The following is a 24688-nucleotide window of genomic DNA, read 5'->3' as shown; positions in this document are numbered from 1 at the left end:
AGAGGGCATCCCTGTCTTGTGTCAGTTTTCAAAGGGAATGCTTCCAGTTTGTGCCCATTCAGTACGATATTTGTTGTGGGTTTGTCACAAATAGCTCATATTATTTTGAGATATGTTCCATCAATACCTGGTTTATTGAGAGTTTTTAGCATGAAGGCTGTTGAATTTTGTAAAAGCCTTTTTCTCCATCTATTGAGAAAATCATGGGGTTTTTGTCTTTGGTTCTGTTTATATGATGCATTACATTTATTGATTTGCATATGTTGAACCAGCCTTGCATCCCAGGGATGAAGCCAACTTGATCACAATGGATAAGCTTTTTGATGTGCTACTGAATTCGGTTTGCCAGTATTTTACTGAGGATTTTCGCATCAATGTTCATCAGGGATATTGGTCTAAAATTCTCTTTTTTGTTGTGTTTCTGCCAGGCTCTGATATCAGGATAATCTTGGTCTCATAAAATGAGTTAGGGAGGATTCCCTCTTTTCTATTGATTGGAATAGTTGCAGAAGGATGGTACCACCTCCTACTTGTATCTCTGGTAGAATTCAGCTGTGAATCTGTCTGGTCCTGGACTATTTTGGTTGGTAGGGTATTAATTATTGCCTCAATTTCAGAGCCTGTTATGGGTCTATTCAGGGATTCAACTTCTTCCTAGTTTAGTCTTGGGAGGGTGTATGTGTCCAGGAATTTATCCATTTCTTCTAGATGTTCTAGTTTATTTGCATAGAGGAGTTTATAGTATTCTCTAATGGTAGTTTGTATTTCTGTGGGATCAGTGGTGATATCCCTTGTATCATTTTTTATTATGTCTATTTGATTCTTCTCTCTTTTCTTCTTTATTAGTCTTGCTAGCTGTCTATCAATTTTGTTGATCTTTTCAGAAAACCAGCTTCTGGATGCATTGATTTTTTTGAGGGTTTTTTTTGTGTCTCTATCTCCTTCAGTTCTGCTCTGATCTTAGTTATTTCTTGCCTTCTGCTAGCTTTTGAATGTGTTTGCTCTTGCTTCTCTAGTTCTTTTAATTGTGATGTTAGGGTGTCAATTTTAGATCTTTCCACCTTTCTCTTGTGGGTATTGGGTGCTATAAATTTCCCTCTACACACTGCTTTAAATGTGTCCCAAGGATTCTGGTAGGTGGTGTCTTCATTCTCATTGGTTTCAAAGAACATTGTTGTTTCTGCCTTCATTTCATTATGTACCCGGTAGTCATTCAGGAACAGGTTGTTCAGTTTCCTTGTAGTTGAGCAGTTTTGACTGAGTTTCTTAATCCTGAGTTCTAGTTTGATTGCACTGTGGTCTGAGAGACAGTTTGTTGTGATTTCTGCTTTTTACATTTGCTGAGGAGTGCTTTACTTCCAACTATGTGGTCAATTTTGGAATAAGTGCAATGTGGTGCTGAGAAGAATGTACATTCTGTTGATTTTGGGTGGAGAGTACTGTAGATGTCTATTATGTCCACTTGGTGCATAGCTGAGTTCAATTCCTGGATATCCTTTTTAATTTTCTGTCTTATTGATCTGTCTAATGTTGACAGTAGGGTGTTAAACTCACCCATTATTATTGTGTGGGAGTCTAAGTCTCTTTGTAGGTCTCTAAGGACTTGCTTTATGAATCTGGGTGCTCCTGCATTGGGTGCACATATATTTAGGATAGTTAGCTCTTCTTGTTGAATTGATCCCTTTACCATTATGTAATGGCCTTGTCTCTTTTGATGTTTGTTGGTTTAAAGTCTATTTTATCAGAGACTAAGTTTGCAACCCCTGCTTTTTGTTTGTTTGTTTGTTTTCCATTTGCTTAGTAGATCTTCCTGCATTCCTTTTTTTGAGCCTATGTATGTCTCTGCGTGTGAGATGGGTCTCCTGAATACAGCAGACTGATGGGTCTTGACTCTTTATCCAATTTGTCAGTCTGTGTCTTAATTGGACTATTTAGCCCATTTACATTTAAGGTTAATATTGTTATATGTGAATTTGATTCTGTCATTATGATGTTAGCTGGTTATTTTGCTCGTGAGTTGATGCAGTTTCTTGCTAGCATTGATAGTCTTTACAATTTGGTATGTTTTTGCAGCGGCTGGTACCGATTATTCCTTTCCATGTTTAGTGCTTCCTTCAGGAGCTCTTGTAACGCAGGCCTGGTGGTAACAAAATCTCTCAGTATTTGCTTGCCTGTAAAGGATTTTATTTCTTCTTCACTTATGAAGCTTAGTTTGGGTGGATATGAAATTCTGGGTTGAAAATTCTTTTCTTTTAGAATGTTGAATATTGGCCCCCACTCTCTTCTGGTTTGTAGAGTTTCTCCCAAGAGATCCACTGTTAGTCTGATGGGCTTCCCTTTGTAGGTAGCTTGACTTTTCTCTCTGGCTGCCCTTAACATTTTTTCTCTCATTTCAACTTTGGTGAATCTGACAATTATGTGTCTTGGAGTTGTTCTTCTTGAGGAATATCTTTGTGGCATTCTCTGTGTTTCCTGAATTTGAATGTTGGCCTGCCCTGCTAGGTTGGGGAAGTTCTCCTGGATAATGTCCTGAAGAGTGTTTTCTAACTTGGTTCCATTCACCCTGTCACTTTCAGGTACACCAATCAGATGTAGATTTGGTCTTTTCACATAGTCCCATATTTCTTGGAGGCTTTGTACATTTCTTTTTACTCTTTTTTCTCTTAACTTCTCTTCTTGTTTCATTTCATTCATTTGAGCTTCAATCACTGATACCCTTTCTTCCACTTGATTGAATCAGATAGTGAAGCTTGTGCAAGCGTCACATAGTTCTCGTGCCATTGTTTTCAGCTTCATTGGGCTATTTAAGTTCTTCTCTATGCTGTTTATTCTAGGTAGCTATTTGTCTAATCTTTTTTCAAGGTTTTTAGCTTCTTTGCGATGAGTTCAAACATCCTCCTTTACCTCGGAGAAGTTTGTTATTACCGATCATCTGAAGCCTTCGTCTCTCAACTCGTCAAAGTCATTCACTGTCCAGGTTTGTTCCATTGCTGGTGAGGAGCTGTGTTCTTTTGGAGGAGAAGTGGCTCTCTGATTTTTAGAATTTCCAGGTTTTCTGCTATGGTTTCTCCCCATCTTTGTGGTTTTATCTACCTTTGGTCTTTGATGGTGGCAATGTATAGATGGGGTTTTGGTGTAGATGTCCTTTCTGTTTGTTAATTTTCCTTCTAACAGTCAGGACCCTCAGCTGCAGGTCTGTTGGAGTTTGCTGGAGGTCCACTCCAGACCTGGTTTGCCTGGGTATCACCTGCAGAGACTGCAGAACAGCAAATACTGCAGAACGGAAGTGTTGCTGCCTAATCCTTCCTCTGGAAGCTTCATCTCAGAGGGACACCTGGCCATATGAGGTGTCAGTCAACCCCTACTGGGAGGTGCCTCCCAGTTAGGCTGCTCAGGGGTCAGGGACCCACTTGAGGAGGCAGTCTGTCTGTTCTCAGATCTCAAACTCCGTGCTGGAAGAACCACTACTCTATTCAAAGCTGTCAGACAGGGACTTTTAAGTCTGCAGATGTTTCTGCTGCCTTTTGTTCAGCTATGCCCTGCCCCCAGAGGTGGAGTCTACAGTGACAAGCAGGCCTCCTTGAGCTGCGGTGGGTTCCACTCAGTTTGAGCTTCCAGGCTGCTTTGTTTACCTACTCAAGCCTCAGCAATGGCAGATGCCCCTTCCCAAGCCTCACTGCCACCTTTCAGTTCGATCTCAGACTGCTGTGTTAACAGTGAGCGAGGCTCTGTGGGCATGGAACCCTCTGAGCCAAGCGTGGGAGATAATCTCCTCATGTGCCATTTGCTAAGACCATTGGAAAAATGCAGTATTAGGGTAGGAGTGTCCCGATTTTCCAGGTACCATCTGTCATGACTTCCCTTGACTAGGAAAGGGAATTCCCTGACCCCTTGTGCTTCCCTGGTGGGTGATGCCCTGCCCTGCTTCAGTTCATGCTCCGTGGGCTGCACCCACTGTCCAACAAGCCCCAGTAAGATGAACATGGTACCTCAGCTGGAAATGCAGAAATCACCCATCTTCTGTGTTGCTCATGCTGGGAGCTGTAGACTGGAGTTGTTCCTATTCAGGCACCTTGGAACCTCCTCAAGGACAGATCTTAAGAAGTGATCTGTCTATACCTTGCCTTCAGTCCATTTCATTGCCAAATTATTCCAGGCAGTTAGAAAAATCTATCTTATTTTGAAGACCTCTGGAGAAGTATATTTTATTCTTCTTTGACCATTTCTTCACTGTTAGGAAACTGTACCACTGAGATATTGGTTTCTATAATTTTTAATATTAAATGTAGAGCTCTAAGTGATACATTAGTATTATATTAATATTGCATCATGAAATTAAAAATAAAACAACTAAAGCCATATCAGCCTAGCATTCAAAACCCTCCAAACAATGGTACACACACACACACACACACACACACACATAAGGGTTCAAATAAGGGTGAAATCCTTATTTGGGTTCATACATGCTATCATAAGGAGCCAACTAAGGAGAAATCATGGGCTCCCTTGGCTTTGCAGAGAAGAAAAGAAAATGTCAATGTGAGAAATGTTATAGGAGTATCAAAACACGTGAAAACAAAACACATTAATAGTAAAACCTCAGCTGTAGTCTTAATTACCCTATAGTAGTATATGAATTAGAAATTCTCATTAAGATAGAAAAATAGAAACTGTGACAGCCAGTGTCCATGGTCCACACATCCTGGCATTAATGCCTTTATATAGTCCCTTCCCATATCAAACCAGCTGACCTGTGTACAAATAGAATTTCATGAAAATGATGGAGTGAGCCTTCAGAGGGCATGTAACTTAAGACATTGCAGTTTCCACCTTGCTCATTCTGGGACCATTTACCCTGGATAAAGCCAGCTGCCAGTTCATGAGGACACTGAAGTAACTCTTCAGAGAGGTTTGTGTGGTAAGACCTTCTATCTACATGCAGCAAAGAACCAAGGCTTTCTGCCAACAGCCAGACATGTGGGCCATCTTGGAAGCAGATCATCCAGCCACAGTTAAGCCTTCAGATGATTGCAGCTTTAGCCGACATCTTGACTATAAACTCATGAGAACCCTAAGACAGAACCATTCAGCTGAGTTGCTCCTAAATTTCTGACCCACATAAACTGTGAGATAATAAATGTTTATTATTTTAAGACACTAAGTTTTAGAATGATTTCTTATTCAGCAATAGATAGCCTGTAGAAAAATAAAACCATTATAATCCATCTGGAGCAGACATTCCAATCATGTTGTCTCATGTAGAGAATAGCCACTGGCATATCCAAGAAATCTATATCTCTACATCATCTCAACTGTTTTAATTAAGTCAAGGCTTAATCTCACCTTTCCAGCTTTATTTACCACTACTACCCCCCTACCTATACTCTAGGGTTTAGCAAAACTGAGCTATTCACAATTCCCTGATTATTTGTATGTCTCCATGTCTTTGTTCAAATTGTTTCTTCTGACTGAAAAGTATTCTTTTCCGTGTAAAAATCATATACTTCCTTCAAATCCCCTTAGCTGCCACTTGTTTCATGTGAGCTTTACTGATCTCCCAAACTGTATATTTTTTCTTTGTTTTAAGCCCTTTGTTTGCTGGGACTATTTTCACTGCAAGTGGCAATCCCAACTCAAACTAGCTCAAACAAAAAGGGAATTTATTTTATTGGATCACATAACTGGGATATCCAAGTGTGGAGATGGCTTAAGCATGACTGGATTCTGATCGTCAAACATTGTCTTCATCCCATAAGCTTCATTCTATAGGCTTTATTCCATAGGCAGTCTCTCTAATTGTCAGAGAGAATAGCTGCTAGCAACATACACTACGGTTTGTTGTTCAATAACTAGAGAGCCTCTCTTTCCAGGTCCATATGTTAGGGAACACTAATTGGTCCTATCAGGGTCCCAGCAGGAATTGAGGGTACACTCAACCTGAGTAATTTGTTGGCAGAGTTTGGGGAATCCAACAGAGAGTTGTGCATCAGTAACAACAAAAGAGAACTGTTATCACCCCTAGGACAGAAGGGGAAGGGGTAGAAACACTTATCTGAGCCCAGAGAGGGTGGCTTTGTGGAGGAGGCTACCTGATAGGTGTTGTGACTTCAGTAAAAGGGCGTAACCAATTTACAGCAGCTGTGCAAGAAAATAACTGCAGGAATGAATTACCTGGCCTTATTTTCCTCCCTTCTTTTATTCTCTCTCCAAGGCTCCCCATTGGCCAAACCCAACAAGAAAGCAGAGAAAAGGAACCCACTGATGTATTTTCTGAAGGTCGGCCTCCCAGAGATCAGAGTGGAAAAGAGCAGGTAATAGATCTGGAAGAACAAGGAAAAATTTCCAGGACACTCTCCTTGGGTCATGTGCCTACCTATAAGCTAATCATTGTGGTACAGGACAGGCTAGTCTGATTGGCCAGTTTGCATCACGTGGTCACTCAAGGGGTAGGGGCAGAGGTAGGACAAGATGACACAATAATTAACAAACTTTCAGAACTATAGATTGACACACGAGTAGTACACTAAGAGAAGTGATGCTGTATAAAAGAGTATGTTCAGTGCAAGCCCAATGCTGATTTAGACCTTTCTTGGGGAACACTTAATGAATTCTGTCTTAAATTATAGTTACTTCTGACTTCATTTATCTCACTTGCCAGATTGAAAGCTTCTAGAGAATACATCTTATGCTTTCTCATCTTTGAGTCCCCTGCAGCATCTATCACAATACTAGGAGCATGATGATTCTTCAATAAAGTTAATGAATATTCAGTTGAAATGTATTTTTTATGTATTTTGAGTACAGTTAATGGATATATAAAGTAAAACTCTTATTTTCATTCTATTTTTAAAAGTTTTATGTGCTCCAAGTTGGCTCAGAGATGTCTTTTTAAAATCCACAGAAATGATAGTTGGTTGCTTGGTTTCTCCTCTTACAATAAGTTATACCAGAACTTGCCTCTTAGAAACAGATGCCCTTTTCTTAGAGTCACTTGAGGTTAGGATTAACAATGTCAAGTTTTCTCAGCTAGAAGGCCTGCCCCTAAAAGGTACATTTCCTGCATATATATGGAAGCTTAGCTCCGTGTATTTATGGCCTCCTGTTTTTAAGCATTTAGGCCTACTGGAAAGTTGGTTTGACCCTTGCCGTAGGTGTTAAATAGTAATGAAGTTGAGAGAGATGAAATATACCACATACCAAGTGACATTTCTCCTAATAGAATCTTGAAATGTTTAAATTACACAAACTTATGTAGAAAAAAGTATTAGTTTATTGGTAAATAATTAATTTCCTTAATTATACTGGAAGTATACTTTTATTATAATAATGTAACAGATCAGTACAAGTTTTATGTTAATGGCATGGTTTGACTTGCTGAAATGTTATGCTGACAGAATTTTGTATATAATCTAATAAATATTAGTTCAATATCACCAAAAGATGACATCAATTTTTGTAAGTAAAATTGTAAGTTGGTCATTGCCTTTCATTTGTAAGCTGTTTGACTCCATTAGATCTATTAATAGAATAAGAAATAGTGCCATGGTAGTTGAGGTATGAATAATATGGGAAATGTTTGTAACAGCAATTGTGCAAATTATAATTGTGAGAAAGTGCGCAAGCGCAGATATAAAGTGAGCCTAACATTGAATATGCCACCACTAAAAGGAAAAGAAAAAAACACACTTCAGTTTAGAAATGCTCTCAAAGTTATTCTTTATATATCCTGATTTCATACATGCACATACTCCTCTATTATATTTTCTATTGTAAGCCTTTTTTTGTTTTCTATTTGAGAAACTGTGATGGTTAATTATATGTATCAACATGACTAGGTTGAGGGATGCCCAGATATCTGATTTACCATTATTTCTAGGTGGGCCTGTCAATGTGTTTTTAGATGAGACTAGCATTTGAATTGGAGGACTATGTAAAGCAGATGGCCCTCCTCAATGGGTGTAGCCATCATCCATTCCATTGAGGGTCTGAATAGAACAGAAAGGTAGAGGAAGGTTGGATTCACCCTCCCTCTGCTTGATTACTTGAGCTGAAATGTCAGTCTTATACTGCCCTCAGAACTCCTGGTTCTCAGGCCTTCATACTCTAACTGGAATCTACACTGTAAGCTCTACAGCTCTCCAGCCTTCGCAGGACACCATCAGCTTTCCTGGGTTTCCAGATAGTGAAACTTTTTAGCTTCCATAATGGCATGAACCAATACCAACTTAGGATAAACATCTTGATCTATCTGTCAATATACTTACTTACCTACATGTGCCTCCTGTTGTTTCTGTTTCTTTGAGAATACTGACTAACACAGAAACCATCAAACAGCTTCTACAAAAATTTTTTTAATGTGAACCGTGAATCATCACTCTTATTTTTCCTATGATGCAAACTCATAGGTTTTCTAAGTTGTTGTTTAACGGGTCCAACTTACAGTAGGCCTTCGGCTTCTTCAGTAAATTTTATCTTATAATGTTTTGTTTTGTTTGTATTAATTATATTTGACCTGCAACTTCCTAAAATATTTTATAATGTCTTTATTCAGCTCTTCCTTTTCTTCTGTTTCTTATTTTATCTTTCCCCAGTCTCATGGTACATTTCTTTTTCCTCCCATTCCCTGAACATTTTTTGAGGCCCTATTATATACAAAGATGAATAATAGAGATGAGAAGTGACAATGGAAAAGATGGACACACAGAGATGTTTTAGAATACCAGAAATAAAATGAGTATGATAAAAATATAAATAAAATAGTATGAGTCTACAGAATAAAAAGGGATTTATTCTGCCAGAAAGGATAGGAGAAGGCATCTAGGAGATAGTGGCATTTGAGCTGTAACACATAGGCTAAATGCATGGTAGAATAATGTCTAATTTTGAATGTACATTAATTTTTAAAACTAAATGCAAGGAAGCATATTAATAATATTATAATTGACACCATTTCTTAGGGAGTTATTGTGTTAAACACTATGTTAGATATTTTAATATATTATCGCTAATCCTTTAAACAACTTTGCAAGGAAAATATCTTCATCTTACAGATTAGGAAGTTGAGGTTCAGAGAGGTCCAAAGACATTTGAAATATGTTTTCTGTATTGAATTCCATCATATATAACTAACTTTTAAAAGGTCGTTTATTGACTACATACCTTATCTGTACAGTTTGAATGTATTTTGGCCTCCCAAAACATTTGATGCAAAACTCAACTCTTGCACTGGCTTTCACAGAATTGAAATCATACCACACATATCATTGTTGTTTGTCTTTGTTTACTTTTTCGGTTTAGAGTTTTACTGTCCATTTATGGAAACACGGGAAGGTTCACATTACACGTTGCATAACATTTAGTGACAAAAATCCCCAGTGGGCATGTGTCTCCTTTCAAGTTTCCCTGATTGCACCATCAATGTGTGTGCATGTGGGGAGGGGAGCAGGGGGTGGGGGAGGGCTCTCATATTCCCTCTTTCCATCTCACTTTCAGTCTTTCTTCTTAGTGTCCAGTCTTACTGACTTGGATCTCCTTTGATCCAAGGTCTTTTGCCTTGGACCTTTAAATCCCACTCCTTTCTTAAGCAATTCGTCTCAAGTCAGCCCCAGTTCTTCCAAACTTTTGCCACAGATATAAGCTGTATTGTCTCAAAAGTCAGGTATGAAACTTCAAAACTTTTATTTTACTATAATTCAAATTAGCTCATGAATCACATTTTTTCACCTGGCAAAAAAAGCAGAAACAAGTCAATTCAATGTAACTCAATCACCACTAGTTTGTAATGTGATCAGTGTAAGATTTGAACTTATCATTTTCTCCTTCCCCTTTTATCTTCAAAACTGATTCCATTAGCATTGCCTTGACACCTTCTTGGGGGTTCTGGAGCACTTAGCTGCTTTCCATGCACCATGTTGAGGTATGCATGACATATTCAGACTACCTTGAGGTCTGCCTTCCTAAATATCTCCCACTGCCATTGCTAATCTGCCAAGGTACATCCCTATGAGACTTAGTTTTCAGGATAGCACATCTGGGAAGCTAGACAGTGGTCTCCTGTGCTCTGGGTCCTACCCTCCAAAAAACATCCCTTACTTAATGGCTGAAGATACAAACTTATGTTCTCAGCTTTGGCTTCATGTAGAAATTTTAGAATTCCAAGAAAACTTACCTTCATCAATCATACTTGGCTGTTATAAGTTGAAATGCATAGACCCTGAGATTATCTTGTCTGTTATGTTTTAAAACCCATTCAGCAACTCAATTGACTTCTTTGTTCTAAAATAAGGCCATCCTGCAAGCAAAGGCAGGGCATGTAGACATATAGAAAGCTATTTCTGTTGCCCGGTTATTGGGAAAGAGCAATGGATAAAGAAAGAGGGGCAGTGAAGATGAAACATCTCAAAATATTAACTCACAATATTTTACATGCACACACTCAGGAGCTCAACAAATAAAGATCCCTAAATTCAGTATTCATCCTCTCTGGAAAGGAGTGGAAAATTAGAAAAAATAATCATCATTCCTGTTGACACAATAATATAATAATAATATTAAGACATAACTTGAAGTGATATTTATTTACTGGAGAAAACAAAGAAAAATTACATGTGTGGAAATGCATGTAGATTTCCACATGTGTTCCATTGAAACTCTCTATATTTGTCCATTTTTATGAACAAGGCCTTGAAAAACATTAGTATAAATTGTGTTGCCTATTCTATGCTCCCAGAATGTAAGCTCCATGAGGGCAAAGATTTTGTCTGTTTTTTTCACTGTTTTTAATCCTTGTTGATTAGAATAGGATCTGGAAATAGTAAGAAGTCAATAAATATTTGTTGCATGCATTAATACTGGAATTTAAATTGATAGCTAATAACCTGGATTATATTTTGTTTGCCCTACACAGTTTAGACAACAATAGCAACACTACCACTACCAAGGACAAAAGAGTACTTGCCAATAATTTTAAATTTGGATATTTCATGTAAAAATATAGATTTTGATGCCTTATTGAAAACTGGGCAGATATGGCAACACTGGATCTATATTCCCATGTGACATCTGAATTGAATAGCATATTTGCTTTCCAGTTCATCACAGTCCCCACCGGTCCTTTGTCCCAAATAGCCCACTTGCTTCATTTACATTACCTGACAGACCTCTGTAGTATTTGAGTTTATAATTTCTTCTTCACACACACACACACACACGCACACACACACACACACTCACACATACGTGCAAACTTTATGTTGAGATAGCTATTCTTTGACAGAATGATACAAATACCTCATCAAGAAATGTACATTTTATCTATCTCATGATTTATTATTTTTGAAATTTGGAAGTACAAAACTTGTCTCCAAAAAGTAAAAATAAGCTTCTCAAATAGGTTTACAAAATCCACAAAAATATTCTCTATTATTTACCAATAGGACTTCCTAATTGTTTGAATCCTTCCCAAAGGGTTGCTTTCCTAAATCTTCAAGAAAGAGGAAAACATTATGTCCACTTACCTCCCCTGAAAATATTCCTCAGAAGAGTCATTTTTGACTTGCCCCTAATTTCTTTCAGCTCTTAAATCTGTCAGCTTATTTATTCAGCATGTTCTGTGGAGACATCTTATTTTGTTCTGCACACTTTACTTAGTGCCCTTGTAGTTTTCTAGGACTCTTCCTTCAGAATATTATGATGTAAAAGAAAAAGAACATTATGGTGAGTGGAGCTCACAACTTGCTGTTCCTCACAGACTTTATGGTGACGCATTTCAATCAGACAGAAAATCAAACTCAGACTCCTTGAAGTCTAAAGGAGAATGTATCGACTTGTATAATCGAATCAATGTCATCGTCATTAGAAGTCCACAAACAACGTCATTAGAAGTCCACTTCACTCTATTTTTCACCTTTACCTTCTGCTGTGTCCACTCCTTTTCAGTCTGTGGTGGCCCCCAGAAATTCTAGGCTCTCCCCTTCTACTGGTGAGATGATTGGAGCAACCTGATGCTCTCAGACAAACAAACTTCCAACAGGGTGGATCACTTGCTTGTCTTCCAATCAACGCAGTGAATCTTACTAGCTTTAATTGGGTCATGTGCCCATCTCTGAACTGATCACTGTGGAAATGTAAAGGTCTGGATGGCAAGGATCAAGTGGCATAAGTCTCTTCCCCTGGAGTTTGGTATAGGCTCAACTCCACCCTAAGCACATAAGCTGAGAGTAGAATAAAGGATAGTTTCCCCAAGAGAAATTATTGTACATTTTGTCACAAACCAAGGGTTGAATGATTCTTCAGCAATGTAAGTAATAGATATCCACTAAAACATTTTGATAGTAGGAAAATACGTTGGGTTACATTTTTATCATTACTTTAAAGTTACATGTAACTTCTTTCACATCTCAAAATTCAAGGTCTTTATTAATTTACATTATTTTTGTGGTTTCTGATGATTTAAAATAGAACCTTGTTTTCTTTTTTCTCAGTGCTTTATACTCATACTTTCTGTGACGTATTTTCTATACTCTTGTGGTAGACCTGAATAGGATAAAGGAAGGAGTCCCTGGGAAGGCCCTTTCCTAGGAAGAAGGCCTAGGATTTAGTGCTTAAACAACATGACAAATAAAGTCATAACTGGAGATTGGCTTCTATATTTTACTCTTTCTACAGCTGCCTTAGGGCACACTTTTAAAGCCTACATTTTGTTTTAGAAGTTCTCAAAACTAAAATTGTACCTAAATCACATTTTTATGGTGTTTGTGAGAAAAAGTAGAGAAGAGGAAAAAAAGAATCTATCATGCTTATCATTTGAATTTTCCATATCATTGAGCCTAAAACCCAAATCTGTGGGGTTTAGGCAGAAAGTTTACTGGAGGGCTACTGGGAAAAGAGTTACAACTGAGCTAGGATGACTAACATTGCTCTCCTGGGTATGCGTAACTGGTTCCAACTCAGCTGGAATCTGTATCTAATTCTCAAGGGTTCTATTTGTGGTTGTAGGCCAGGATACCAGTTTCTTCAGAAAAGTGGAATGAGATTCAGAAAAGGAGGCAGAAACCAAGTCAAACTGAAATTACATGTGGATATAAGAGAAACAGAATGCAGCCGATAAAATAAAAATGCAGGTACCTGTGAATCTTGCTTTAGGCCTACTGAACTCTGGTTTTAGCGTAAAAGTGCTCAAGCTTAAGCACACATCATAACCATCTGGAGAACTTGTTAAAATAAAGATTCCTTATATAAAGAAAATGTGGTGTGTATACATGGTAGAATACTATTCAGCCATGAAAAAGGATGAGATTCTGTCATTTGTGGCAACATGGAAGAGTTTGAAGGATATTATGTTTTTTTTTTTTTTTTTTTTTTTTCTTTTTTTATTTTTTATTATACTTTTAAGTTCTAGGGTACATGTGCATAACGTTTATATCATGTATAACTCCCCAGTGCAATCCCTCCCTCCTCCCCCCTCCCCATGATAGGCCCCAGTGTGTGATGTTCCCCTTCCCGAGTCCAAGTGATCTCATTGTTCAGTTCCCACCTATGAGTGAGAACATGCGGTGTTTGGTTTTCTCTTCTTGTGATAGTTTGCTAAGAATGATGGTTTCCAGCTGCATCCATGTCCCTACAAAGGACGCAAACTCATCCTTTTTGATGGCTGCATAGTATTCCATGGTGTATATGTGCCACATTTTCTTAATCCAGTCTGTCACAGATGGACATTTGGGTTGATTCCAAGTCTTTGCTATTGTGAATAGTGCCGCAATAAACATACGTGTGCATGTGTCTTTGTAGTAGAGTAATTTATAATCCTTTGGGTATATACCCAGTAGTGGGATGGCTGGGTCATATGGTACATCTAGTTCTAGATCCTTGAGGAATCGCCATACTGTTTTCCATAATGGTTGAACTAGTTTACAATCCCACCAACAGTGTAAAAGTGTTCCTATTTCTCCACATCCTCTCCAACATCTATTGTTTCCTGACTTCTTAATGATTGCCATTCTAACTGGTGTGAGATGGTATCTCATTGTGGTTTTGATTTGCATTTCTCTGATGGCGAGTGATGACGAGCATTTTTCATGTGTCTGTTGGCTGTATGGATGTCTTCTTTTGAGAAATGTCTGTTCATATCCTTTGCCCACTTTTTGATGGGGTTGTTTGTTTTTTTCTTGTATATTTGTTTGAGTTCTTTGTAGATTCTGGATATTAGCCCTTTGTCAGATGAGTAGGTTGCAAAAATTTTCTCCCATTCTGTAGGTTGCCTGTTCACTCTGATGGTAGTTTCTTTTGCTGTGCAAAAGCTCTTTAGTTTAATGAGATCCCATGTGTCAATTTTGGCTTTTGCTGCCGTTGCTTTTGGTGTTTTAGACATGAAGTCCTTGCCCATGCCTATGTCCTGAATGGTACTACCTAGATTTTCTTCTAGGTTTTTATGGTATTAGGTCTAACATTTAAGTCTCTAATCCATCTTGAATTAATTTTCGTATAAGGGGTAAGGAAAGGATCCAGTTTTAGCTTTCTACTTGTGGCTAGCCAATTTTCCCAGCACCATTATTAAATAGGGAATCCTTTCCCCATTTCTTGTTTTTGTCAGGTTTGTCAAAGATCAGATGGCTGTAGATGTGTGGTATTATTTCTGAGGACTTGTTCTGTTCCACTGGTCTATTTCTCTGTTGTGGTACCAGTACCATGCTGTTTTGGTTACTGTAGCCTTGTAGTATAGTTTGAAGTCAGGTAGCGTGACGCCTCCAGCTTTGTCCTTTTGACCTAGGATTGTCTGGCAATGCGGGCTCTTTTTGGTTCCATATGAACTTTAAAGCAGTTTTTTCCAATTCTGTGAAGAAACTCATTGGTAGCTTGATGGGGATGGCATTGAATCTATAAATAACCTTGGGCAGTATGGCCATTTTCACGATATTGATTCTTCCTATCCATGAGCATGGTATGTTCTTCCATTTGTTTGTGTCCTCTTTGATTTCACTGAGCAGTGGTTTGTAGTTCTCCTTGAAGAGAAAACTGGCACAAGACAGGGATGCCCTCTCTCACCACTCCTATTCAACATAGTGTTGGAAGTTCTGGCTAGGGCAATCAGGCAAGAGAAAGAAATCAAGGGTATCCAGTTAGGAAAAGAAGAAGTCAAATTGTCCCTGTTTGCAGATGACATGATTGTATATTTAGAAAAACCCATCGTCTCAGCCCAAAATCTCCTTAAGCTGATAAGCAACTTCAGCAAAGTCTCAGGATACAAAATTAATGTGCAAAAATCACAAGCATTCTTATACACCAGCAACAGACAAGCAGAGAGCCAAGTCAGGAATGAACTTCCATTCACAATTGCTTCAAAGAGAATAAAATACCTAGGAATCCAGCTTACAAGGGATGTAAAGGATATTATGTTAAATGAAATAAGTGAGGAACAGAAAGGTATAAATAGTGCATGCTCTCACTCATATCTGGGAGCTCAAAAAGTTGAGCTCATAGAAGTAGAGAGTAGAGTAGAATTCTGGTTACTAGAGGCTGGGAAGGGCAAAGGGGAAGAGAGGATAGGAAGAAGTTGATTAATGTATACAAAATTACAATAATTCATTGTATATTTCAAATAGCTAGAAGGGAGGATTTTGAACATTCACGATACAAAGAAATGATAAATGTTTCAGGTGATGGGTATGCTAATTACTCTGATTTGATCATTATGTATTGTATACACGTGTTGAAATATCACTCTGTACTCCATAAATATGTGCAATTAATACATGTGAATTTAAAAATTATTAAATTAAAAAATACATAAATATTCCTCAGTTGGCAAATCTGGGGTCGGGGCTAATAATTTGCCTAAGATTTTTTCTACAAAATTCCCAAGTAACGTTGATGCAGCTGTTCTTGGGCCTTCATTTTGAGAACTAATAGATTATGGCAACAAGACTAGTTACAAACTCCCATCTTCTGGTAGAAATAGAGCCCCCAGTAAAATGCCAGGCTTGGTCTCTCCCTCCTGTTTTAGGAGGGGGAGAGATTAAATCTACATTTTGAAGGTCACAATATCTAAAACTTGATAGGGCAGAGTAAGTGGGAACTGACATCTGAGCAGTGGTGTGCTGGAGCCTGCGCATGCTAGCTCCCATGAGCCAATGTCCACATCTCTTCCCAGCTCCAAGTTCAGTGATACAAGTTGGTAACTTGAATTCGGCCTTGGTGGAGATTTACACCACACTTATTTACACCACTGCCTACAAGTGATATTGAGTGCTGATATGTGCATAATATAAGATACTCTACATACCCTAAAACCCACAGACCCCATCTTTTAAGAATGTACTTTCCAAATACAATTGTAGTCATCCCAGGAAAATTATGTGGTGTTATTCACTCAATAACTATTTTTTAAGTACTTGCTATATGTCAAGAACTGTGACAGATGTGGGGGATGCAGCAGTGAACCAGAAAAACACGTTCCTTGCCTTCTTGGAGCTTACACAATTTTAATAGAAAAAGTAACTGTAATGTGAATAATTTAACTTAAGTGATTCTGTAAACATATTAGCAGCAAATATCATAATTGTTTTAAAAACTCAAAATAATGAAAAAAATCCTAATAATCATCTTTATAAGCCCTGGAGCATAGTGGAATATTGTAATTATCAAAATTATTTATATCTGTTGACATTTACTATATATTTAATATGTTTACTGCAAGTATTTAGTGTAGTTATAATTACTGTTTATCTGGCTCTCTCCTATACCATATGTCTTCAAATTTAGAAATAGTGTGGGCACGTACTGCTCCTTGGGTTAATGTCTCCTCATTTCTGGATACAGGGTTCATTGGCTTCACTTGTGTGTGTTTTTAAAGAAGAAAAACTTGTGCCATCTGGGAGAAAGCAGATTTCAAGGAAAGAGGTCGAAAGGTGCTTAAACTATTTACATTTTAGCAGAAAGAGTAAATACATGTTAATGTCAAGAAGAAAACTTTTTAACATAGCTTAGTTTAGTCAATTATCCTGATTTCTTTTATACAGAGTGACACATTTTAAAGAAGCAACTATTTAATCAGCAATCAGCCTTAGGTGTAGCAGGTATTTCGGAAGTAGGCAATGGAGATGAGGATGAGTGGAATTTTAAGGAAGCTTGACATGAACATCAATGTTGCCTCTGGGCTGTAACCAAGGCACCTCTCTGTCTCCAGTCCCTTGTCTGCCAGCACTAGCCAGGTTCCAACAGGGATGTGGAAATGGGCAAGAGTCTGTGCGTTTTGGTTGGCGGGTGGGTGAGGACATGTAAAAGTAATATCTTTTTGTTAGTGGTGGAGGTATCCAGGTTACAGTGGCGAATCCATATGGGTCTGTAGCAACCTCAATTCTTGCCTCCTCAGAAGAACAAATTCAACTGAGGAGCTTAAGGCAGAAAAACAGATTGAGGCAAGTTTCAGAGCAGAAGTGGAAGTTTATTAAAAATCTTTAGAACAGGAAAGAAAGGTAAGTACACTTGGATGAGACCCAAGTGGGAATCTTGGAGGTCATGTGCGGTGTTTGACCTTTGACTTACAGTTTTATATGTTGGCATGCTTCCAGGGTCCTGCATCCCTTTTCCTTGATTCTTCCCTTAGGATGACCTGCCTGCATGTACTGTGGCTTTCTAGCACTTGGGAGATAAGCATGCGCAGTGGGTTTACTGGAGTCATATGCATGCTCACCTGAGGCGTTCTTCCCTTTTCTGGTGGAGTGCCCCATGCTCGAGCCCACTCTCCCAATTCCTGAGGTCTTATTGAGAAGCTATCGATCACCAATTTCAGGTGTTTTCTATCTACAGGGATACTGCCTTTTCCTGGTGCTGGCTGCAACCAAGGATTATTTTAGAGAGGCAGTGTGACAACTGCCTGATCATCACCTGATGATCTCCTGACTTTCCTGGTGGGATGTGGTGGGGAGCCCTCTCCTGCCCTACTCATGACTGACTAGATGCCTACTGTAACAATTTTACACTCTTCTCAGGGTCTTACAATAATTTTTAAACTGCATAATTTACATTACTTCCTCTAAGTTCTTGCCATTATATTCTAGGACTACTCACAGTAAGGCCCTCAAACTGTTCCTGGTCTAAGTACAGAAATTGACTGTAAACATTTAGAAACTTTTATAGCAATTTAATAGAGTAATTTTATGTATGTTGAACATAATAATAAAAGCTGGAACTTGACCAACGTCTTCCCATTTCCCCCACTCCCTAACTCTTGGCAACCACTATTCTTCTCTGTGCTTCCGTGGGTTCTATTTTAGATTCCATATTCAAGTGAAATCATACAGTATTTGTCTTTCTTTGTCTGACTTATTTCACTTGGTATAATGTCCTTCATTTTCATCCATGTTGTGGCAAATGGCAGGATTTCCTTCTTTTTTAAGGTTGAATTACATTCCATTATATATATAATGGAATATTCTAAGTTTTGAGTAGTCTTAGAAGATAATGGCGTATATACATATATAACATTTTCTTTATCCATTCATCTGTCAATGGAAATTTAAGATATTTTCGTATCTTGCCTATTATAAATAATGCTGCAAGGAATGTGAGAGCACAAATCTCTTTGAGGTACTGATTTCATTTCCTACTTTCAGTTATATAAGACAAATACATGTGGAAGATCTAATATATGATGTAGTAGCTACAGTTAACAATACAGTATTGTATACTTGCAATTTGCTAAGAGAGTTGATCCTGCGTTCTTACCAAAAACCAAAGGCAAAACCCAAATGGTAACTGTGTGAGTTAGTTGATGGATATGTTAATTAGCTTGATGGTAGTGATCATTCACAATGTATACATGTATCAAAAAATGAACTTGTATATATTAAATATATACAATTCTATTTGTCAGTTATACCTTAATAAAGCTAAAATAAACAAAAGCAAAAAAGCTTGAGCTTGTATTTTATGTCTTTTTTCACTTCATTTTTCTAGTAATCATTGTTATTACACTTTACAAAGTGTCAGTCTGCAATTGATTCCAAAATTTTTAAAAAGTTATTTCATAACAGATGGCTTGAGAATCACTGGTCTAAGCGATATTTAGACCACCTTTAAAAGTGTTGATAAGGTGCTACTTTGGAGGATGAAGCTCAAGCAAAAGCACCACTTACCTGCTTTCTCTCTAGCCATGCTTATACTTTGGGGCAATTGTGGGAGAGTAAGAGGCCAGCAAAGAAAAGGATGTTGATTGCTACAAATGCTTGTCCTTCTCATGCCATTCATTTTCCCCACATAATGATTTATGCCCATGGCACACTGAATGCTGACAGCTAGAATACTCCAGGCCACCTACATACCCCTGCTCCAGAAGTTCTGTATTTACCAGAAGTCAGTTATATTTGTTTCCAGTTTCACTCTTGTCATCCAGGCTGGAGTGCAGTGGCATGATCTGGGCTCAGAGCAACCTCCGCCTCCCAGGTTCAAGTGATTCTCCTGACCAGGCTCCCGAGTAGCTGGGATTACAGGCACATGCCACCACGCCCAGCTAATTTTATTTATTTTTTTTTTTTTTGTATTTTTAGTAGAGATGGGGTTTCCCCATGTTGGCCAGACTGGTCTCAAACTCCTGACCTCAGATGATCTACCCACTTCAGCCTCCCAAAGTGCTGGGATTATAGGCATGAGCCACTATGCCAGGTCCAAAATATTTTTAATATAACAAAACATTTAATTACATCAGTTTCCCATTAACCCACCATGGTCATTTAATGATGATGATTTTGTCTATTTACACTAATTGTCAGGAGGCTCTTCCACTAACAGTGCCCATGGTTACTTTTGCATAATTTTCTCAACAGACTTAGTTCATCTTCAGACTGAAAAAATCACCTCTTCTATTTGGCCACCCTGAAGTCATCAAATATTGGTCTTCTATATGTGGCATTTTTAGGCATTTTCTCAGGAACATCAAAAATCTTTGTGTACGATATTCTTAACCTCTCTTGTGAACTCTCACATACAGCCAATCATTCTTTTACTAATTTTTAAAAGTAAACTCTCAAGTATGGTTTCTAATCACATTTTAAAAGACAGCTTCTACAGTATAGACAAAAAGCACAAAAGGTGTTCAGAGAAGGGAGAGACCATTCATGCTAGAATGACAGATAATACATTATAAAAGACTTGGGGAGACCTTGAACGATAGGTAACATTGAAAAGTATGAGAGTTCAGGAAGAGCTGCAGGAGAAAAGGCATCAAGAGAGGAAGGCATGAGCCTATTAACGGAGGGAACAGTGGTGCCTGTTCCACCTTAGAGGAAGGTTAATACTGGCAATCATGGACTGTTAGATTAGCTACGAGAAAGTTTATGACCTTAGAGCAGCCATTCTGGTTGAATGCGCTCAGCTGGGCTCTAGGCACAGTTGCTTTCAGACTTTTTTGGCAGCAATACACAGTAAGAAATGGATTTACATAGCAACACAGTACACACATGATGTATTATGTCTACATTTCAAGAAACTCGCTTACTCTAATTACAGTCTAAGTGCTCTGATACTTTCTATTGAATTCAATTTCATTTAAATATGCTGTACCACTGAACTTACTGCACTACCCAATACCCCAGTAACCGGTGTGACCTTCCGTTTGAAAAATACTGTCCACAAAAGTGGTTCTAAAAAAGAGGTGATTTGCCCCCAGTGGACATTTGGCAATATATGAAGCATTTCTGGTTCTCACTAATGGTGGGGATGGGGTGGGGGAGGGCGGAGAGCTACTGGCATCTAGTGGCAGAGGCCGTGGATGCTATTAAACCTCAAAGCACAAGTCAGTCCATGTCTCCTCCACCCCCCAACAACAAAATATTATCCAGACCCAGTTATCAACAGTCCCAGAATAAGAAAGTCTGTCCTAGTCACCATAGTATTGGATGTTCTGGCAAGGGAAATCAGGCAAGAGAAAGAAATAAAGCGTATTCAAATAGCAAGAGAAGACATCAAACTGTCTTTGCAGATGACATGATCTATATCCAGAAAACCCATCATCTCGGCCCAAAAGCTTCTTTTTACTTTATTATTTTATTTTATTTTACTTTTTTTATTATTATTATACTTTAAGTTCTAGGGTACATGTGCATAACGTGCAGGTTTGTTACATATGTATACTTGTGCCATGTTGGTGTGCTGCACCCATCAACTCGTCAGCACCCATCAATTTGTCATTTATATCAGGTATAACTCCCAATGCAATCCCCCCCCGTCCCCCTCCCATGATAGGCCCGATGTGTGATGTTCCCCTTCCCGAGTCCAAGTGATGTCATTGTTCAGTTCCCACCTATGAGTGAGAACATGCGGTGTTTGGTTTCTGTTCTTGTGATAGTTTGCTAAGAATGATGGTTTCCAGCTGCATCCATGTCCCTACAAAGGACGCAAACTCATCCTTTTTTATGGCTGCATAATATTCCATGGTGTATATGTGCCACATTTTCTTAATCCAGTCTGTCACAGATGGACATTGGGTTGATTCCAAGTCTTTGCTACTGTGAATAGTGCCACAATAAACATACGTGTGCATGTGTCTTTTTAGCAGCATGATTTATAATCCCTTGGGTATATACCCAGTAGTGGGATGGCTGGGTCATATGGTACATCTAGTTCTAGATCCTTGAGGAATTGCCATACTGTTTTCCATAATGGTTGAACTAGTTTACAATCCCACCAACAGTGTAAAAGTGTTCCTATTTCTCCACATCCTCTCCAGCACCTGTGTTTCCTGACTTTTTAATGATTGCCATCTAACTGGTGTGAGATGGTATCTCATTGTGGTTTTGATTTGCATCTCTCTGATGGCCAGTGATGATGAGCATTTTTTCATGTGTCTGTTGGCTGTATGAAATCTTCTTTTGAGAAATGTCTGTTCATATCCTTTCCCCACTTTTTGATGGGGTTGTTTGTTTTTTCTTGTAATTTGTTTGAGTTCTTTGTAGATTCTGGATATCAGCCCTTGTCAGATGAGTAGATTGCAAAAATTTTCTCCCATTCTGTAGGTTGCCTGTTCACTCTGATGGTAGTTTCTTTTGCTGTGCAGAAGCTCTTTAGTTTAATGAGATCCCATGGTCAATTTTGGCTTTTGCTTCTGTTGCCGTTGCTTTTGGTGTTTTAGACATGAAGTCCTTGCCCATGCCTATGTCCTGAATGGTACTACCTAGGTTTTCTTCTAGGGTTTTATGGTATTAGGTCTAACATTTAAGTCTCTAATCCATCTTGAATTAATTTTCGTAGAAGGAGTAAGGAAAGGATCCAGTTTCAGCTTTCTACTTATGGCTAGCCAATTTCCCAGCACCATTTATTAAATAGGGATCCTTTCCCATTTCTTGTTTCTCTCAGGGTTGTCAAAGATCAGATGGCTGTAGATGTGTGGTATTATTTCTGAGGACTCTGTTCTGTTCCATTGGTCTATATCTCTGTTTTGGTACCAGTACCATGCTGTTTTGGTTACTGTAGCCTTGTAGTATAGTTTGAAGTCAGGTAGCGTGATGCCTCCAGCTTTGTTCTTTGACTTAGGATTGTCTTGGCAATGAGGGCTCTTTTTTGGTTCCATATGAACTTTAAAGCAGTTTTTTCCAATTCTGTGAAGAAAGTCATTGGTAGCTTGATGGGGATGGCATTGAATCTATAAATAACCTTGGCAGTATGGCCATTTCACAATATTGATTCTTCCTATCCATGAGCATGGTATGTTCTTCCATTTGTTAGTGTCCTCTTTATTTCACTGAGCAGTGGTTTGTAGTTCTCCTTGAAGAGGTCCTTTACATCCCTTGTAAGTTGGATTCCTAGGTATTTTATTCTCTTTGAAGCAATTGTGAATGGAAGTTCATTCTGATTTGGCTCTGTTTGTCTGTTACTGGTGTATAAGAATGCTTGTGATTTTTGCACATTGATTTTGTATCCTGAGACTTTGCTGAAGTTGCTTATCAGCTTAAGGAGATTTGGGGCTGAGACAATGGGGTTTTCTAAATATACCATCATGTCATCTGCAAACAGGGACAATTTGACTTCTCTTTCCTAACTGGATACCCTGATTTCTTTTCTTGCCTGATTGCCCTAGCCAGAACTTCCAACACTATGTTGAATAGGAGTGGTGAGAGAGGGCATCCTGTCTTGTGCCAGTTTTCAAAGGGATATTTCCAGTTTTTGCCCATTCAGTATGATATTGGCTGTGGGGTTGTCATAAAAGCTCTTATTATTTTGAGGTACGTTACATCAATACTGAACTTATTGAGCGTTTTTAGCATGAAGGGCTGTTGAATTTTGTCAAAAGCCTTTTCTGCATCTATTGAGATAATCATGTGGTTCTTGTCTTTGGTTCTGTTTATATGCTGGATTACGTCTATTGATTTGCGAATGTTGAACCAGCCTTGCATCCCAGGGATGAAGCCCATAATCATGGTGGATAAGCTTTTTGATGTGCTGCCGGATCCGGTTTGCCAGTATTTTATAGAGGATTTTTGCATCGATGTTCATCAGGGATATGGTCTAAAATTCTCTTTTTTGTTGTGTCTCTGCCAGGCTTTGGTATCAGGATGATGTTGGCCTCATAAAATGAGTTAGGGAGGATTCCCTCTTTTTCTATTGATGGAATAGTTTTAGAAGGAATGGTACCAGCTCCTCTTTGTAACTCGGTAGAATTCAGCTGTGAATCCATCTGGTCCTGGACTTTTTTGGTTGGTAGGCTCTTAATTATTGCCTCAATTTCAGAGCCTGCTATTGGTCTATTCAGGGATTCAACTTCTTCCTGGTTTAGTGTTGGAAGAGTGTAAGTGTCCAGGAAATTATCCATTTCTTCTAGATTTTCTAGTTGATTTGCGTAGAGGTGTTTATAGTATTCTCTGATGGTAGTTTGTATTTCTGTGGGGTGGTGGTGATATCCCTTATCATTGTTTATTGCGTCTACTTGATTCTTCTCTCTTTTCTTCTTATTAGTCTTGCTAGCGGTCTGTCAATTTTGTTGATCTTTTCAAAAAACCAACTCCTGGATTCATTGATTTTTAGGAGGGTTTTTTGTGTCTCTATCTCCTTCAGTTCTGCTCTGATCTTAGTTATTTCTTGCCTTCTGCTAGCTTTTGAATGTTTGCTCTTGCTTCTCCAGTTTTTTAATTGTGATGTTAGAGTGTCAATTTTAGACCTTTCCAGCTTTCTCTTGTGGGCATTTAGTGCTATAAATTTCCCTCTACGCACTGCTTTAAATGTGTCCCAGAGATTCTGGTATGGGTATCTTTGTTTTCATTGGTTTCAAAGAACATCTTTTTTCTGCTTCATTTCGTTATGTACCCAGTAGTCATTGAGGAGCAGGTTGTTCAGTTTCCATGTAGTTGAGCGGTTTTGATTGAGTTCTTAGTCCTGAGTTCTAGTTTGATTGCACTGTGGTCTGAGAGACAGTTTGTTATAATTTCTGTTCTTGTACATTTGCTGAGGAGTGCTTTACTTCCAATTATGTGGTTAATTTTGGAATAAGTGCGATGTGGTGCTGAGAAGAATGTATATTCTGTTGATTGGGGTGGAGAGTTCTATACATGTCTATCAGATCTGCTTGCTGCAGAGATGAGTTCAATTCCTGGATATCTTGTTAACTTTCTGTCTTGTTGATCTGTCTAATTTTGACAGTGGGGTGTTGAAGTCTCCATTATATTGTATGGGAGTCTAAGTCTCTTTGTAAGTGTCTAAG

Source organism: Trachypithecus francoisi, unplaced genomic scaffold (genome assembly GCF_009764315.1).
Source record: "Trachypithecus francoisi isolate TF-2019V2 unplaced genomic scaffold, Tfra_2.0 Contig01451, whole genome shotgun sequence".
Taxonomy (NCBI): domain Eukaryota; kingdom Metazoa; phylum Chordata; class Mammalia; order Primates; family Cercopithecidae; genus Trachypithecus; species Trachypithecus francoisi.
Note: the sequence above shows the minus strand (reverse complement) of the source record.